Source organism: Elephantulus edwardii, unplaced genomic scaffold (genome assembly GCF_000299155.1).
Source record: "Elephantulus edwardii isolate Elephantulus edwardi_28Jun2011 unplaced genomic scaffold, EleEdw1.0 scaffold00214, whole genome shotgun sequence".
NCBI classification, from domain to species: Eukaryota; Metazoa; Chordata; class Mammalia; order Macroscelidea; family Macroscelididae; genus Elephantulus; species Elephantulus edwardii.
The window spans coordinates 2303974-2320076 of record NW_006399964.1 but is presented as its reverse complement, the minus strand read 5'-3'; the positions used below and the strand labels follow the sequence as shown (position 1 = coordinate 2320076).

General features: G+C 41.1%; 1 protein-coding gene across 1 annotated transcript in view; it reads right to left on the bottom strand.

The window, feature by feature from the left end:
* CNST (consortin, connexin sorting protein) overlaps positions 1-16103 on the bottom strand; it is a 121414-nt gene that overhangs the window by 77749 nt on the left and 27562 nt on the right. The window contains exon 2 of the mRNA XM_006897740.1: positions 2149-2155. The gene's annotated coding sequence lies outside the window, so the exon portion shown is untranslated. The remainder of the gene's footprint in view (positions 1-2148; positions 2156-16103) is intronic.

Below are 16103 nucleotides of genomic sequence, written 5' to 3'. Positions count from 1 at the left end.
ACGGTACACACACACAGACACACACAAATAATAAATTTTTTTTTAAAAAAGATTCACAGCCTCAGAACCCTGCTGGAGGGTTGCCCGGTGTCAGAATCAAGCGAACGGCAGAAGGCTTGGTGTCATCTGGATATACTTGGAGTATGCTGTGAGGAAGGGCCAGTCCTTGGACAAAGACATCATGCTGGGAAAGGTGAAGAGTCAGAGAAAGAGAGGAAGACCCACACCAAGACAGACTGACACAGCCACTGTAACAATAGGCATGTTGGAGACAGTGAGCTGTCACAGGATAGGGCAAGGATCGATTGTTCACAAAACTGCTATGGGTTGTAGTAGACTCTATGCACCTAACAACAACATTGCTTTTGGAAGCACTTAATAAGTAAACAGTGCTATTTTTGTCTCTTCCTTCTTTGCCTCCCCCAATAGCATTTCAATATGCTGATTTTCCAGGATACATTAGAAGGCTTCCGGTACAAACAACTATGAGATACCATCTCATCCCAGTCAGAATAGCAAAATTTAACAGAACAGCAAACAACAAATGCTGGCGAAGTTGGGGAGAAGCTGGAACCCTTATTCACTGTTGGTGGAAGTGTAAAATGGTGAAACCACTGTGGAAGGCGGTATGGCACTTTCTCAAAAAGTTGCAAACAGAGATACCAGTATATTTGACCCAGCAATTCCACTACCGGGAATATACCCCAAAGAGACCATAACTGACATCCAAGCGGATATATGCACACCCACGTTTACTGTGACTTTGTTTATAACACAAAGAACTGGAAACAACCCAAGTGTCCACCAACAAATGGATGGACAGAGAAACTCTGGTATATTCACACAGTGGAATAATATGTTTCACTGAAAAACAAGGAACTTATGAAATATTACACAAAATGGGTGACCCTAGAGGACATTATGCTGAGTGAAATATCTCAGTCACAAAAGGACAAATACTGCATAGTGCAACTGTTGTAAAGTGGGACTGATATCAGAGTTGTGGGGAAAACTAAGAGGGGATAAATAATGTATACTGCATTGAAACAGATGAGGGAGAGTACTGTTTAGGAGGAATATATGATTAGGTATTATTGTCATGACAAGAGTCCAGAATGAAACCTGCATATTGGAGGGGGTTGGGGGGTTGGGGTGGGGTGGAGGATTGCATAACAGTGAAAGAGGATTTTTTTTAACTTGTTAAACAGAAAAGCAAACTGGGGGAGGGGTGTGCAACAATAAATGAAATTTAAAAAATATAAAAAATTCAGAGTCTGAAAAAAAAAAAAAAAAGAAGGCTCCCGGGAAAGAAAAACTCAAGAGAAGAAAAAAGTCCAGAATTTTGAAGGTATATATCCCATTTGTGCGGGTCAGAAGCACAATTGAGATCACAGTCAGAAGGAAGTACCTGCTGTATCTCAGCTGTACATCCACCCTATGAGAGTTTCTGGATCTCTATCAACCATCACAAAGAAACAGTGGCACACCACAGTCACCTCTCACAGCGCTGATGTGGGTGCATGCTGCCTTTTAAAAGCAGGAAAGTTAGTGTGACCCAAGTCTCCAGCCTCTTGTGGCAAAATAGCATTCCAAATATGTACACTGTATCAAAGTTATTTGGCATGTTGACTCTGTACTGTTGAAGAATTTCCAGCAAACTTTCAAATTAGGTTTAACCAAAACTTGAAGAAACAAAAAATTTTGAGGAAAGATTATAAATAAACAATTCAGAGCAATAGGCTAACAAAAGTAAATCTACATTTTATAAAAGGCACAGTCTCAATCTCAGATATAATACCCCTTCATGGCTCTCTGATGAAGTGAAACATCAGATGCTACTAAAATAAAAACAATTTAAAAAGATTCAGAAGAGTTGGTGGTACCAGGGATGTCATTGCTGATGTCAGATGGATACTGGCTGAAAGTAAGGAACACCAGAAGAATGTAATTTTGTACTTTGACTATGCAAAGATGTTTGTGCGGATCATGACAAGTTGTCCTGACAATGAAAAGAATGGGAATCCCAGAGCACTTGATTGTGTTCATGCGGAACCTATACCTGGATCAGGAGGCTGTTGTATGAACAGATCAGGGGAGCAATGCATGGTTTGGAAATAAGAAGGGAGTGCATGAGAGTTGTATTCTGACTCCATACCTGTTCAAGCTATATGCTGAGCAAATTATCTGAGAACTTGGACCCGATGAAGAGGAGTGTGGCATAAGGATTGGAGGGAGATTGATTCATCAATAGCTTGTATTATTCAGATAACAACCTTGCCTTCTAAAAGTGAGGAGGACTTGAAGCACTTGTTGCACAAGATCAAGGAATGCAGCCTTCAGTATGGATTGTGTCTCAATATAAAGAAAACAAAGAGCCTTACCATTGGACCAATAAGCAGTGTCATGATGAACTGAGAGGAGACTGAAACTGTCAACAGCTTCATCTTGCTTGGATACACAATTAACACCCCTGGTACAAGCAGTTGGGAAATAAGAAGCCACAATGCACTGGGAAAATCTGCAATTAGGGAGCTTTCCCTATTATTGAGGAGTAGTGATGCATGCAGAGGATATGGGGGGAAAATGCTGAGTTATATGAACTCACTCTAAACATTTGGTTAGGCCAATGTCATAGAAGAGATCATCTGAAAAGTATATTCACATTTTAAAAAACTTTTAAAAATATGATTACTCTGAAAATAAAACTATATATGTGGCTCACCTTGTATTTTTCCTTAACAGTACTACTCTTTAGTTTACATTGCAAAAAGCCAAATCCTCTGCCATCATGTCACTTGCTGCTCCCAGTAACCCCCTATCAGGTTTCTGAAAATCTTCTCAATCTAATGGGAGAAGACAACCTATCTTTCTCCCTCTTAGCTGCTGGTGGATTTGAACTCCTGCCCTTTCAATTAGCAGTCCCACACATTATCCTCTGTGTTACCAGAGCTACTGCTCTATATGAAAGGGTCTTGAACAGGCCTGGGCTCACATCAAATCCTCCTCTGAGATTTATTCTTGTTAATACAAATTGGGCTCTAGGCATTTCTGGCTACAGACATGATTATTCCTATAATTAAATAATGCAAATACTCATTAAAGGAATTACATACTTTATTATTATAAATTTACTTAGTCTGTATTTGAATTTTTTCCAATTTTTGGAATGTAAACCCCAACATTATGCTGTTCCTTTATTTTAGTACTCCTGTGTATTAAAAATACTTTCTAACACTGGGTAGTGATTATAACTAATAAGGTTAATATTTCTAAACATTTAGGTCTATTTTCTATATATTAATGTGGAACAAAAGTAAATCAAATTTTTAAACTATTCAATGAGAATTTTTTCAAGGCACAATTTTATAAGAAATCAGAAGTGTTGGTGTGTCTGATCCCTGCACCCTGAGGCACTGGAATCATCTTGGCCCCTGTGCCCAAGAAGCTGATGATGATGGCTAGAATTCATGACTGCTATACCTCAGCCAGGGGTTACCCTGGGTAACTTGGCCAAGGCCACCTTTGATGCCACCTCCAACACCTACAGCTACGTGACCCCAGATCTCTGGAAAGAGACTGTATTCCTCATGTCTCCCTGCCAGGAATTTACTATCTTGTAAAGAGTCACACCAGAGCCTCTGTGCAAAGGACCCAGGCTCCAGCTGTGACCACCACATAGTGGATTTTGTATAACAAATAAAGTGAATTAAATTTAAAAAAAATCAAAACTTGATCTCTTAATACAAAAAAAAAAAGTTAGATATGGAAGAAAAACCTCACCCATCAAGTGAGCAAGGAAGATAAAAATATGACATGCACAACAAAGTCGCAAGAATAAAAACGAGGAAATAAATAATTGATCAGAGTCAATAATTGATGGTTCTAAGGGAGAAAAGTCTTCTACATGGACTTAACTTATGCAGACAAAGCACTCTTAAAAACATGAAGATGTAAACTGACACTATGTGACTCATTCGCCTGAAGCAACCTTGGGGCAGATAAGCTGGATGAATGCAAGCACAATTTGTTCCCTTTCTCTCAGGCCTCCTCAGTCCCAAATAGCTTACACATCCAGAGAGGTTTTGTGTGCAAAGTCCACAACATGAATGGAAGGTGACAATTTAAAAGCCTGGGCAGAAACAAGCAATGCGAAAACCGTCTCTCCTTCTCATATAGCCTTAAAAGTAAAGAAACAACATGGAAGCAGCGGCAACTCAAGGGCAAATTCAGACAAGCAAAACCACGTCACTTTGCCAAGAATTGCTAACTGGTTTGTTGTTTTGGTTGAATTTCTCCGCCCTGCCGCCCCCAGCCACGACCAAAACATCATTCATTAAATAGAAATTTTGCTGAAACTTCATTAAATCTGAAGTTACTGAATTTATGCTGCCAACTGACCCCAAAACTTATTTATCATTTGAAGACAGAGGTGGGCAAATCAAAGCACAGTAATCAGTAGCAACACATGCATATTCTTGAATTAGTTTCACAGTGTTAATAACACACACACCCAGAAGCCATTTAAGAGAAGGAATCGTTTCTCCACTGCCAGTGGACTGGCTCCCACTCATAGCAGCCCTCCGCCAGGTTTTCCAACTCTGTGTCTCTTCACTGGAGGAGAGTGGCCACCCTCCCCATGCAGAGCCATGGGTGGATCAGCCTGTGGACCTTTGAGGCCCAACACCTGGCACATTACACCACCGGGGCTCCTCAGGCCCACAGACAGGTTTATTTGGTGGTAGATTCTGAGTTGTAAAACAATCTACATTTGGAAGCTACAATTGGTAGATACCACAAACTCCAACCAACATATGCAAAAATAAACATTAAAAAAAAATACGAGCTCTGTTTTGGGCAAAGACAGGCCAGCTCATTTTGGACAAATCTCCCACTGGTAACTACTGGCAGAAGCCTAAACTTTAGGGGCCCACGAGCTAGCACGGTTCTGGGTAAACTAACGGACACAAAGGAAAAGAGAGCAAGTGGAAAATGAGCTCAGGACATATCAGGAGAGGGAGGCTTGGAACGTTCCTAAAAAATGCCACTCTCCACAAGAAAAGTGGGCCTGCTGAAGTATGTCAGCCATCAAAGGGGCACAATCATCTTAAAGATTTAGGGTGATCTGCCCTCAGCACAGTTGTCTACCAGAAGCATAAGGTCATTCTCTATGAAAGAAGAATTCAAAGATCCAAATCACATTCACATTTTATCTGTAGTGTCCAGTACCAACCCATAAGAACCCAATGCACAACAGATCAAACTGTGACAAAGAGCCAGGGGACAGGCAGTCCAATAAACTCACAGGAAATCCATATACTGGAGACAGCATCCTTACAGATTAAAATATGACAACAAACAAATGAATATTCTACAACTAAAAAGTCAAGTGTAACATTTCTTAAATTCCTAAAAAAAGGCATTGGGAAAGTCGGCAGTCAGGGACCTCTCCAGAGTACTGAAAAGCAATGATGTCAGTGTGAAGACTAAGGTGTGCCTGATCCAGGCCACAGTCTTTACACTTACTTGCTATACATTAGACAATGACTAGGAATGACAGAAGGAGTGTTGATGCCTTTGAGCTGTGGTTTTGGAGAAGAGTATTGAATATACCATGGACACCTAGGAGAACAAACAGGTTTGTCCTAGAGAGGGTGAAACCAGGCTGCTCCTTGGAAGCAAGGATTCTGAGGCTTTGTCTGACATACTTTGGGCATACTGCAAGGAGGGACAAGTCCTTGGAGAGGGACAGTGCAAGAGAGGAAGACCCTCAATGAGATGGATTGATTCAGTGACTGGGGTAATGAGAGTGAGTGTGTCAGAGACAATAAGGTTGGCACAGGACAGAGCAGGGTTTAGGACTGTTGTGCATAGGATCACTATGAGTCGCAAGCAACTTGACGGCATATAACAACAAACAGCAACAAAATATTTTAGAACAATTAATATAAAATATATAATTATTTTAAGAGTCTAATAATTTCTAATTAAAATCTTATTAGCCTTTTTAATTTTAAAAAGCCACTTCATATAAATGACATATTAAAAATGGGTTTTTAGAGGCAGCAAAATGCAGGGGAGAGATTGCCCGGTTTTCTCCCTTGAAGTACTGGGCAATCTCCTCCCGTTTGCTTTAAAGTCTCTGAAAACCTGCTAGAGGGTCCACTATGAGTCAGTCTGGCCTCAGTGACATTAAAACAACAACACAGGATCTTTGCTAAGGGCCCACTGATATAATTAGTATAAATTTGGTTTCTTTCTAGTTGGTTATAGATATTATCTTCAAATTAATACATGATACAAATAAATGATAAAATAGCAGTTGGCAGGAGACTCTTGTACCATAACCTCAAACATGATTCCAAGGTTACCAAGAGCTGTATTGGAATGTTCTCATTGTAACTGAGATCTCAACTTTAGTTGTCATCTGCACTCCTGTTCTTTACCCTGTCAGCTCTGCCATACTTCTTTCTTCTTTTTAAGTGAAAACTGAATAAAATTTCTAAAATCAATTTTAGAAATCTGAATGAACCCTAATATTTTTACATGAATTCTAATTTAAAAAGTGAATTCTTGAAATTCCAACATAGGCTGCATTGCACTCAAATAAAGGTGTGCTAGTGGTGCTTTTCAGAGGGTTTTCAGGAGCTTTCTCAGGAGTTTTCCAGGCTTATGAGTTTTCTGGAGCATCAAGAAGCCAAAACAAAGGGAAAACAAGCTGAAGGAAAAGAGCTGAACAAAAGATTTCAAAGGGCAGCTCAAGAGAGCAAAGCAAAACATATTATAATGGAATGTGCAGAGAGCTGGAATTGTGGAGAATAAAAAGGGAAGAATTCACTCTGCATTTCTCAAGCTGAGAGAACTGAAAAACAAATTTAAACCTCGAATCAAAATACTGAAAGATGCTATGGGCAATATATTCAACGACCCAGAAAACATCAAAAGAAGATGATGAGAATACACAGAATCACTGTACCAAAAAGAGCTGATTGACACAAGAGACCATGGCCCTAGGGATATCATTGCTGATGTCAGATGGATGGATCCTGGCTGAAAGGAAAGAATACCAGAAGAATATCTATTTGTGCTTTCTTGACTATGCAAAGGCATTTGCCTGAGTGGATTATAACAAGTTGCGGCTGACATTGAGAATGGGAATCCCAGAGCACTCAATTGTGCTCATGCGAAACCTACACCTGGCCCAGAAGGTTGCTGGGCAAAAAGAGCAGGGGAGCACTGCATGGGTTAAAATTAAGAAGGGGGTGTGTCAGGGTTATAGTCTCTCTCCATACCAATTCAGTCTGATGCTGAGCAAATTATTCGAGAAGACGGATTCTATGAAGAGGTATCTGGCATCAGGACTGGAGGGAAACTCATCAATAATCTGCATTATGGAGATGACACAAGCTTGCTTGCTCAAAATGGGACTTAAACCACTCATTGCAGAAGATCAAGGAATGCCACCTTCAGTATGGATTCCATCTCAATGTCAAGAAAACAAGATGCTTGCCACTGACATCATGATAGATGGAGAGGAGATTGAAACTGTCAAAACTTCATCTTACTTGGATCCACATTTAACACCCTTGGTACCAGAAGTCAGGAAATCAGGAGATGCACTGCAGTGGGAATGCGTGAGGGAGCTCTCCAGATAACTGAGGAGTAACGATGTCAGTTTGAGGACTAAGGTGCATCTGATTCAGCCATGGTCTTTCCAATCACTTACTATACAGCTGAGAGCTGGACAATAAATAAGAATGACAGAAGAATTGATGCCTTTGAGTTGTGGTGTTGGAGATTAACACTGAACATCCCATGGATGGCCAAAAGAACAAACAGATATGTCTTGGAGAAGGCGCGGCCAGAGTGCTCTTTGGAGGCACAAATGATGAGGCTCTGCCTCAGATACTTTGGGTCTGTTGCTAGGAGAGGATATTCCTTGGAAAAGGACATGATACTGGGAAGGGTGGAAGTGTCGGTGAAGTAGAGGAAGAGCCCTGACCAGATGGAGTGACACAGTGAGTGCCGCAATGGGCTCTAGTTGTCATGAAGTGTGAGGATGACACAGGTAACACAGTGTAAAGATCCTGTTGTTCATAGCGTCGCTATGAGTCATACATGACTCAACAACAACAATGGTACAGCAGTTAAAGTATCAGACAGTTCACAAAACAGTTGGTAGTTGGAACCCAGCAGCCAGGAGTGCACCTGGAGAGAAGAGTGTGTGTTGGTAAAGCTGCCTTAGGACCGCCATGACCAAGTTCCCCTCTCTCCTGCTTTGAACTGTGACTGACAAATGGCCTTGGCTTTGGCTTTTCTCCTCAAATATATGTCAGGATGAAGGAAACAAAAGAGGGCACCACTTTCTTTTTTAGATCATTACAACCTCCTCAATGTTGCTCACTAACTCACGTCAACACTCAGTTTGTCGTACCAGGCAGAAGTCATGCCACCAGCATTTTAAATAACAGCAGGGTCATCCATGAGGGACAAGCTGAGGTGGTGCTTCCAGACTAAAAAAGCCCAGTGAGCAGGACTGGCCGTCCATTCAGGAACAATGGGCCCTTGAAAATCTATGAATGTTGTCTGATGAAAATCAGAATGTTATCTGGTAAAAGTTCCCAAAGATGAGGCCTTTGGAGTGGAAGTCAAGACTGGGGAAGACCTACTTCTTTACAGTAGAGTCTACTGTAAGGACACGGTTAGAGTATAGCATTCACGACATGAAAGACATTTGTTGATGTGGCACAACACAAAATAAATTAAAAGGCTGTAAACACCTGCTACTAATTGGAATATGGGATGTATGAAGCACAAGTGTAGGAGAACTGGGAGCTGTCAAAAATGAAACTGGAAAAAAAAACCCACCCAAAAAACAAACGAAACTGAATGCATGGAGATCAATATCTTAGGCATTAAGTGAGCTGTAATGCACTGGTATTGATCATACTGGATCAGAAAGTTATGGGGTCTACTAGTCTAAGAACAAGCTGAAAAGAAATGGTGTTGTGTTTATCATTGGAAAAATGAAATTCAAGACCTGTCCTGCAGTACAATACTGTCAGTGAGGGGCTAAGATAATGTGCACATGGATACAAGGTAGACCAGCAAATATGACTGTTATTCAAATTCATGCACCAACCAGTAAACCAAAGATGAGGAAATCAAAGTTTACTATCAATTTCTGCTGTCTGAAATGAATCCAAAATGCAATCAAGCCGCATTAATAACTGGTGATTGGAATTTAAAAGTTGGCAACAAAGGAGGCTTAGAAGCTGGAAAATACAATATGGCCTTCATGATAAAAAATGAGGCTGGAGAATATATGATACAATTTTATACAATCAAAGGTTTGTAAGTTGCAAATGCCTTTTTTTAAAAAAACAGTGAGTATGCACTTAGACCTCAACAGATGGAATGAGCAGAAATCAAACCAACTGCATTGGTAAAAAGAGATGGTGCTGAAGCTCAGAATCATCTGTTAGAACGAGGCCAGAGGCTGTCTGGGGAACAGACCATCAATTGCTCATATGTAAGATAAAAGTGAAGGTAAAGAAAACTAAAAGCATCAAGGTACAATCTTGAGTTTATCACATCTGAATTTAGAGATGATCTGAAGAATAGATTTAGTGTTCTAAACATCAGAAGAGTTGTGGGATGATATTAAGGGTATCATCCATGAAGAAAACACAAGGCTATCAAAAGGACAGGAAAGAAAGACAAAAGAGAATGTCAGAAGAGACTCGGAAACTTGCTTTTGAACATAAAGAGGCTAGAGCAAAAAGAAATAATTCAAGAGGAGAAAAATCAGAAGATTTCAAGGGTGACTCAAAAACCAAAATATTATACCCAAATGTGCAAAGATCTGGAATTAGAAATCCAAAATAGAATAACAGGCTTGACATTTTTCAAGCTGAAGGATCTGAAGAATTTTAAGCCTCAAGTTGTAATAAAGAAGTAAATAGCTGCAGCCCTGGATGTGCTCACTAGTCTGTGCCAAGAAATAAGGAAGACAACTACCTGGCCAAATGACTGGAAGGGATCTGTATTTGTTCCTATTCCCAAAATATGTGGTCCAACAGAAGGCAGAAATTATCAAAAAATATTACCTCATAGCTTCAAATCAAGAAAAATGTTAGAGCTAAATCTTTTCTCCAAACTTGTTCAACCTGTGTTTAGCAAATCATTCAAGAAGGTGGACTTTATGAGGAAGAAAGTGCCATCAGGATCAGAGGAAGATTCATCACAAACCTGTGTTATGCAGATGACACAAACTTGCTCACTGGCAGTGAAGACCCGAAACCCTTGCTGCAGAAGATCAAAGAATATGGTCTTCAATACAGATTACATCTCCACATCAAGAAAAAAAAAAATCTTCACCACTGAGTCAAGAAGTCACTTGCCAACGATTTCGCCTTAGTTGGATCCACAATCAACACCTTCGGTAGCAGCAGTTAAGAAATCAATGGATGAGTTGCTCTGGGGAAGAAGAGCTGCTGTTAAAGATCTCTCCAAGGTGCCTAAGAGCAAGGATTTCTAAAGTGTGCTTGATCCAAGTCATGTCAACACCATGCTTACAATCACTTGCTATACCTCTGACAGCTGAACAGTGAGTAAGGATGACAGAACAAAAATTGATGCCTTTGAGTTTTGGTGTTGGCGAAGAGTACCTAATATCCCATGGACTGCTAAAAGAACAGCCAGACACATCCTGGAGAAGGTGCAGCCAGAGCTCTCCTCAGAGGCAAGGAATGATGATGGTCCTTCTCACAAAATTATGGGCCTGTTGTTTGCAGGGGCCAGTCCTTGGAAGACATAATGCTTGGAAAGGTGGAGGGTCAGCGTAAGAGAGGAAGATGCTCCACAGGGTGGGCTCACTTAGTGACTGTAACAGCGAGCTCAAGTGTATCAGCAGTGATGAGGATGGCACAGGACAGGGCAGGATTGAGAGCTGTTGTTCACAGGGTCGCTAAGAGTCACAGTTGACTCAGTGCCACATAACAACACAATCCTCTATGATTCCTTCCTATATTCACATTTGGTGATTCTAGTTATTTATTGTTGTTGTGTACCACTGAGTCAGAATTGATTAACAGGTGACCCTCCAGTAAGTTTGAGAGGCTGTAAATACAGGAGGAATTGTCCACCTTTCTCCCATGAACTACTGGTGGATTCAAACTGATACCTTTAGGTTGGCAGCCTAATTCCTTACCACTAAGTCACTGGAGTTATGTATTAGCTCCTTCACATGAAAAATCTCAAATTCATTGCCAGAGTCAGAATTGGCTCATAGCTGACCTTCCAGGCTGCAAATCACGTAGGCGAGTGCCTGTTTTCCTCCCTAGGAGGAACTGCCAAGGAAGTTCAAGGCTAGCAGCACTCTTCCGAAGGACCTCAGAGCTCCCTATTAGTTCCCTGTTGCTGTGAGCCATTGAGTTTGCACTGGCTCAGAGCTGACTGCCAGTGGGTTTTTTGGAGGCTGTACAGCGCACGGGGAAGACTGCCCATCATTGTCCTGTTAAGCAGCTGGTGGGCTACAACTCTGCCTTTGGTTTGGCACTGCATAACTTTACCACTAGGCCATTAGTATTCCTTGTTTTGTTTTTGTGTGCTGTTGAGTCAAGGCTGACCCATAGCTGGCCCTCCAGTGGGTTTTCAGGGGCAGTAAATTGCACGGGAGGAGACTGTGACTTAGAAGGACCTTAGTTCCTCAGGTCTCTCTGTTGGTTGTAATTTAAGGTCTTAATGCCAAACAAAGATCACTTTCTAGGTCATTACACATGTGAGCTGCAAATAAATCACTTGTTATCTACTTGAAAAGTAAGCATAAAGGTAAATACTGTTCCTGCTGTTTTCATTGTTTACCTTGTATCTTGGGGAAACAATGATACAATGTTTCCACTTGTATGGGAATGTGATGCTCCTGCCCTACTTCCACAGCAATGCTTGCTCTGAACTGCTTATGCAACAAGGTGCTGGTTCTTTGTCCCTTTCCTGCGCTTTCTGGAATTAAGCCAACATTAAAACTGTAGCATCAGGAAGCAAAGATAGCAAACAGATCTCCACATGGAAGATGAACTTTGACTTTAGAAGTTCAGTGCTTGAACTCAGCTAGACAGATGTCAACATAATCCAGTCACCATCTCCGACAAACAAGCTGCGAGAAGAGAGAAGAGGCCTTACTGCCCCAATTGTAAGACACTTCTATGCACCTTGCTCTAACATTCTTCTTCCCCTAAAGGGAACCTTTGCACTTTCAATGTGCTAAGTGACAGGCAAGCTCCTTTCCTGAACAGGCAAGTTCTGAGGAAGGAAAATTACTTTCACTTGTGGGAAGACTATAATGTGAATATTTGTTGTTATGTGTCACTGAGTTGAGCAGAACTCCCAGCGACCCTCTGAATGACAGATCTGACCTCTGTCCTATGCTGTGCCTTCCTTATTCATCTTGACACACTAGAGTCCACTGTAGCAGTCACTGCGTCAATACTTGGTTGAGGGTCTCCTATTGCCATCCCTCCACCTTTCCAAGCATGATGTCCTTCTCCAAAGAATTGCCTCTCTTAGCAACATATCTGAAGTGAGGTGAAGCCTGATCATCTTTTCCCACAAAGAGCACACTGGCTGCACCCTCTCCAAGACATATTTGTTCTTTTGTCAGTGTAAGGGGTATTGTTTTTGTTGTGTAACATAGAGTCGGAGCCGGCCCATGGCTGACCCTCTGGCTGGTTTTCAGAGGCAATTGATTGCATGGGAGGAGAGTGCCCATCCTCCTCCTGCAGTCCATAGGCTAGGCCATACAACACCTCCAACAACACAGTTCAAAGGCATCAATTTTTCCTCATCATCCTTATTCAATCTCCAGCTCTCAGATGCAAAGCAAGTGAAAGGAACGCCCTAAATCAAACATACTTTAGTCCTCAAACTGACATCATTGCTCCTCAATAATTTGGAGAGGGTCCCAACTGTTTTAATTAAGAGGCTCCCAGCCCCCAACCAACTGTTAATCCTTCCAGAGTCCAAGTGCTTTAAACAAGAGGCTCTTGGTCCCAACTGACTGTTAATCAAATCACAAAGGCCTTGTGAATATTTAAGAATATTCAATGCTAACACTGAAAATAAGATAATTAAGAAGATGATGAAACAAAGTATAGTGGAAGTAAGTGGCTTGTAAGATACTGGATACAGAAAAAGGAATGAAAAAATCCAAAACACAATATATTCAGGAAACATGTATGTTCCTTCTCAGCTAGAAATGGAATGCTTGAGGCAGAAGAACGTGCTTTCTTAAAAATACAACTTTACAACCTAACAGAGCCATCGACATATAATAGGTACTTGCTTCGTCTCTTATACTTTGGACATGTTACTAGGAGAGGCTATTCCTTGGAAGGGACATGATGCTTGGGAAGATGGGAGGGTCAGCGAAGGAGAGGAAGGGCCCTCATCAAGATGGACTGACACGGTGACTGCTGCAGTGGGCTCAAGTGTATCAGAGATGGTAATGATGGAACAGCACAGGGCAGGATTCAAAACTGTCATTCAACAGGGTCACTATGTCTACTCAACGGCACCAAACAACACATAAATTGAAATACAAAAACATCTATTTGACTATCTCTTTCCTGAGGGGACAATTTTAGAAAAAGGAAAAAGAAAAAGCTGTATCACTTAAGATGATGTTTAAAATATGTTTAACAACAACAAAAAAATTCCACACATATTATCTGGTAGGAAACAGAAATACAGGGCAAGGTTCAGAACTGAGTGTATTTTTGTCACTGGAAAATAAGACACAAACAACTCAGCAAATTCACAAAAAGCAGCATGAATTCATTAAAGCATTAAAAGCACCTTACATGGGCTCTATTTCCTGACCTTATTCCATGGCAATGCACATGAAAGAATAGTTTAAATATTCAAAGAAAACCAGAGAAGACTGCCTTAATGTTCTATTCCAAAATGGGGATGAGGTAAATGGAATCAAATTAAGGTCAAATTTCTTGTAATCAAGCCTTTCCATTTTGTTCCTTCAGTTACAATTCTACTTTTGAAAGGTTCTCCTTCTCATAAACATTCTTACACAGTTCCATTACAGGAAAACATTTAAACTTATTTCATGACCATTGAAAAGACAAAAATCAGCAAGCTACAGCTATAAAAACAAATGAGATAAAACTAGGTCCTATTTGTAACTGAAGTCACTTTTACAGGAATGAATTTACTAACAAACTAGACCTTGCCTAATCCCAAGAATTTGAACATTACATATAAAACAGTAGGTGAGATATATAACATTATTAAAATTACTGAGTTTCAGAGATAACTTTTGACCAAGGGTCAGATCAAAACATGAAGACATACATACCTAATGGACACTTGAGGAGTTGGGTAATAGAAGGCGTGGATCAACCGTAATTGATTTATAAAGCAAGGCAGTCATCAGAACAGAGCAAGGAGACACTGGATGGTTCATAATCAAGAAATGGGTCCATCAGGGATGTATTCTGTCTCCATACCTTTTCAACATGTATGCAGAGCAGATTATCCGAGAGGCTGGGCTGTATGAGGAGAATTGTGGCATCAGGATTGATGGAATTATTATTATGTCTATTAACAATCTGCGTTATGCAGATGACACAACCCTGCTTGCTGAAACTGAGGAGGACCTGAAGCGCTTGCTGCAGAAGATCAACAGCCTCCTATATGGACTGAAGCTCAACATCAAGCAAACAAAGATTCTCACCACTGGGCCAATTGGCAGCATCAGTATGGATGGTGAAGAGATTGAGATAGTTAACAGTTTTAGTTTACTTGGCTCCACAATCAACACTCTTGGTAACAGCATCCAGGAAATCTAAAGAAGAACTGCACTGGGAAAGTCAGCTGTGAGGGACCTCTCAAGAGTACTGAAGAGCAACAACGTCATAATGGAGACTAAGGTGCGCCTGATCCAGGCTATGGTCTTGGCAATTACGTGCTATGCATCAGAGAGTTGGACAGTGAATAGGGTTGATAGAAAGAGAATTGATGGCTTTGAGCTGTGGTGCTGGAGAAGAGTGTTGAATATACCATGGACTGCTAGGAGAACAAACAGGTTTGTCCTGGAGAAGGTGAAGCCAGAATGCTTCTTGCAGTCAAGGATTCTGAAGCTTTGTCTGACATATTTTGGGCACGTTGCAAGGAGGGACTGGTCCTTAGAGAGGGACATCATGTTTGGCAGAGTGGAGGGATGGTAAAGCAGAGGAAGATCTTCGATGAGATGGATCAATTCTGTGACTGGAGCGGTGGCAATAAGTGTGTTTGAGATGGCTAGGTTGGCACAGGATAGAACAGCATTTAGAGCTGTACATAGGGTTGCTATGAGTTGCAAGCGACTTGATGGCACATAACAACAACAACAACTGCATACTTTGGCATGTTGCTGAGAGGCTATTCTTTGGAAAGGAACATCACGGTTAGAATATGAAGGGTGAGATAAAGACCCTCAAGCAGACAGCTTATCACAGTGACCGCAGCAATGAGCTCACATGTGTCAGAAATGATGAGGCTGGCATAGGCTAGGGTCAAGCTCAGATCTGTGCACAATCCAAAGGTTGCTATAAGACGTACTTGACTTGATGGCTGGAGGACCTAGAAAGAGCCTTGGAACAGGAGGTAAAAGTATGAGAAAAGGTTCTAGAGGAGAACCTAGGGTTCTAGGGGGCTCGAAAGCAGAGAGAGTAAAGGAGGAAAAACAACTCTGTACCGTCTAAACTTTCACTTCATGAGAATGATCAATTTTTAAGCATTCAACCGCAAACAAATTTTCAGCAGAGCAACTGCCTTGGTACTGTTGTTAGGTGCAATCAAGTTGGTGATACCTCATTAGTAACCAACCCCCTCCGATCCTGTGCTGTCGTCCAGACCTGTGCTGTGCTCCCATCCCCAGCTGCAGTCACCCACCCTGTTGACCCATGTTGGTGAAGATCGCCTTCGCTTTCCTGAACCCTCTACTTTTTTTTTAAATTATTTTTTTAATTTAGTTTATTTTTCATTTCAATGAACATCTACAGAGATTTTGGAATTCCATTCATTCATTGTTGCACCCTTCTCCCCGCACAAAC